Here is a 4092-nt window from a genome sequence, read left to right on the forward strand (position 1 = left end):
CAAGAGATGATGAAAATAACTGCCGCTCAAATTCTAGTGGGTCAAAATGTTCAGATGGACGCAACGAGACAATACGACTTGAATTTGCTTGTAAACTGTACACTTCACGAAGCACACTATTCATGCTTAAAGCTGGACATAGAGAGAAACTGACACGACTCAACAAACAGTTTTTAAATTCAACTTGATAAAGGCTCGTGCACGAGGAACAAGAAAGGGTGCAGAGATTAGGGCAATTAACAACTGACAGCTTGATGAATCCACATTTGTGAAAGGAAACACTTTTGACAATTTGTGAAGAGATGAGAAGTTTCATCTCAGTATTGACACTTCCTTCCTCATTTTCATGAACTCCTTTGAACATGTGTTCAACATGAAGATATTCAAGGCTTTGTAGCTGACATATAAATTGGGAAACATGTTCTATGGATAAATTCTTGCACTTAGACAGGGTCAAATCCCGCAAAGCCATGCATGTTAAATTTGGAGTGTACCAGAGCGATGCATTTCTCAAATTTGGGCAATTGCAGACTGCTAAGTATCGCACTCTAGGAAAAACTTGCAAGGCTAATTTCATTCCTCTGTCTGACAGAGCAGGTGTATGTTCTCTTTCCATTGATAAGCCATACCGAAGAAGCTCTGCTTGAGTGTACTGTCCCTTCTCAGGAAACTCATCCACATATCCCAAATGAAGACATTCAAATCTAGGATAGTCAGCATGAGCCATTAACAGTGCTGAGAAGACTGCATCCTTGGTTAATGATGGTTGGATAATTAATTCCTCAAGCCTGAAGGCTGACACAAGCACAAGGTATCCCAAATCTACTTCTAGAGCATCATGACAAGCTGCAATTGATACTCTCGTCAAAACATCGGAAGCTACCAAGTCTCCAGTTGTCCTCCACTACATGGCGAAAAATACCCCCTGGAAAGGGTACACGAACCAGTTCAAGCCGCTCAAGATGTCCTGCTCTTCCTAAAGCATGAAAAAGAGGAAAGCAGGTGACAGGGCTGAATGACCCTGTCACAATGTCACCCATGCAGTTTTTCATGATGAAGTGCGCCAACATGGGACACGAAAAATCTTTGAAAGGATCAGGATCAGTGAATTTAACCCACTGCAATTGAAGAAAGCTCAGTGTTCCTATTGCAGGTAACAAAGGAACTGTTACACCGGTCAGGATGAGCTGGGATAATCTTACACCCTTTGGAATCGATAGGTTATTCAGTGGTGAAATCGGGAAGTCTCCCCCTCGGTTTCGAAAACCACCAACAATTTACAAATTTGGATTGATTGCCAACATGGCGTCCAATATTTGAATGTTTGATGTGCTGATTGACCTAAGTTTAGAGCAAAATGTTAAGGCGGCCGTGATACCATCCACGCTCAAGTATCTGCGTGTCTTTGCTGGCGTTTAGTTACTGACTAGGATGTATACCTAGCACTGTTTACTTCTGGACATCGCTTCAACAGCCTTGAAAAAACGGCATCTGTAATGAGTGAAGACATTTCTCCATACCATTTGCCTTCCGTAAAGTCGACTGCTTTTCTGTTCTCAAGTGGATTGACGTCGCGTTTGATAGTTTTCTTGGATGTTGTCTCAAGCAAAAGAATATCTTTGAGTGCCAAGGAAGACATAATTTTCACCAAGATCTCCAGGGACAAGTGCTCGAACAAAACACTGGACCCTTCATGGATTTCAACCCCATTTCTCGATTGAAAAAGCTTCTTCGAAACGAATTTTTGCCGAAAATTGTCCGAATCAAGATGGTTCTTCTTTTTATCCATGCCAATCCTAATCTTTTGCGCTAAAATCCTTCTTCACCCCACAGCTCATTTTAACGTGCTACCATCGGTCATGATCGATTCCTCCTCGTCTCCGAATATAGATTCGGAGAGTTGCGATTAATTGCCGATTAATTTTCCGATGGACGATATGAAGGTTAACAGTGGCTACAATGTAGATCTAGCTAGAATGTCTCTTGTTAAGGAAGGGCTTTATATTGGTTCAAGAACGGATGCAATTGTCCTAGCTAATTCCAAACCACCCGACGATAAAATAAAATACTAACGGTGTACTTGAGCCTCTCGGAATAGATGATGGTGATTAATTCTTTCAAAACACGTGCAATGTTTGGACGAACCTGAGTCAGACCTTTTGAGTTTCTTTGACGAATGTTCTGAATTTATTACCAAAGGAAATGAGAGCAAGGAACATGTTGTGGTTCACTGGTGTGTGTTATTTTTTCGCACAAAAACAATCTTAATCTTACGTGAAGATATCGAAAATCAGGAAGGTTATAATGGTGCAAAAATAGTGGACTACAGGGATTTGAATCCACAACACATGAGAGTAATTCGGACACCCGTGGATGAGGTTTGTGTGTTCTCCAACATACTCAAGTCAAGACAGTGGAATCGGCAAAGGCTGATTCCAGTCGCTCAGAACTGGGTACTTCGGATATTTGAAAAAAATACTAATAACAGGATAATAATTATATGAAAAAATTGCTCCATTCTGATTGGCAAAGAAAAATACAGTTTTCAGGTAACTTCTGCGGAAAAGAGGCAAGTCATTGCAAGAAAGAAGTATTAAATATGATTCTGATTGGTCAATAAGCAAAGAAAGTCAGAAGCTAGATAGTTATTGCTTGATATGTGGTTCTGCTTATTAAACATCTCTAATTTTTTCATGTATAGTATCAGTGAGTAATCACGTGATTTTTCTCATGCAATTTGGACTATAATTAATAAGTGCTTGTGAATTTTTTTCATAGACTGTACAAATTGCACTCGCCCAGAAAGGGCTCATGCAATTTTGTTTGTCTTTCAAGAATTTACTCATGCTTATTTATTCCAAATTGCACGCAAAAGTTATTACCTGTACTTGTCTAATAATAGGAATAGTGTATTACATAATTTATTGCGCAGTGTAATTTTTTCTCCAAAACAAATGTGCTACCAAACATCGTATTCATTAGTTTTAAACATGAACTCAAGCTAACAAAACTACCGCATTGTTACATGTAGCTCCTCTTTATTTCTTTTTAAAACTAATAAAAAGATAATAACCTTGACACTCTTAGCCTCACCTTACCCTTGGCCTTTGCAGATTTCCACAGTCTTGCTTCGACTGTGAGTATGTTGGATAACTATACAAACCTCATCCAACTATTATCAATAACGTGTTCTTCTTTCATACTATATCCGCTCCTGTCTTGCTCATTTTACAACCAGAACAGATCCACATGCAAGCTTCTTTATTTTTAAAACTACAGTGGGATTGTCCACAATTATTCCCTCGTCATGTATTGTGGATTTCACATTCCTGCTAGTCCCACTAGTTTGCCCTGTCTTTCGGCACCATTCTAACCCTGCGTGAATTAAAATTGGTCTAACAACAAAAAACTGGATTAGTGCTAAGATATTTTGATAGTCTCAAGAATTTTAGCATGACACATTCTCTGTCACAATACATTTACATGAAGCATCTGCTAATTATTTTTTGTCTTATTTGTCCACAGTCCCTCATCAGGTGCATCACGCCCGTTCAGCTGTTGTATTAGCCTACTTAATGAAGACACAATCAAGGTGGCTCTCTAGATGAAGCCCTTGGTTTCTCTTAAGGACGGCATATCCTAAAGCCAGTAGTAATGAGTTTCTGTGAATTATTTTCTTAACATGATCACTTTACTTTAGAGAGCATAAAAAACAATTTAATTATTAGTATCACGGACCATTGTGGACATTAATTTTTTACAAACAAAAATGGAAACAGGTTGTGTTTTTTTTTCATTGCTTTTCAAAAGAAAATTAACTCAGCCTTTGACCAAATATATTTTGAAAAAGACCCGTGACCCAAATTGCGTTATCTTAAGGTTTGACATAAAGGGAGTTATAAATGTACCATCGGACTGACAAATTACTCCTTATTTTTGACATGAAATTTGACATTTTAAATTACACAATGTTGCCATGCCAACTTTTCCTATAGTGACCAAAATGGGCATCAAGGTTTGAAAAAAGCATGCATCTTATGAATTGACATGTAATGTTGTCACCTGTGATATTACCAGTACCCCCACCGCACT

At 38.6% G+C, this 4092-nt stretch overlaps 1 pseudogene; it reads right to left on the reverse strand.

Moving 5' to 3' along the window:
• LOC138038187 (F-box only protein 38-like) overlaps window positions 1-2035 on the reverse strand; it is a 3282-nt pseudogene extending 1247 nt beyond the window's left edge.
• Between the last annotated feature and the right edge of the window lie 2057 nt (window positions 2036-4092).

The sequence above is a fragment of the Montipora capricornis genome, chromosome 2 (genome assembly GCF_036669925.1).
Source record: "Montipora capricornis isolate CH-2021 chromosome 2, ASM3666992v2, whole genome shotgun sequence".
NCBI lineage: Eukaryota > Metazoa > Cnidaria > Anthozoa > Scleractinia > Acroporidae > Montipora > Montipora capricornis.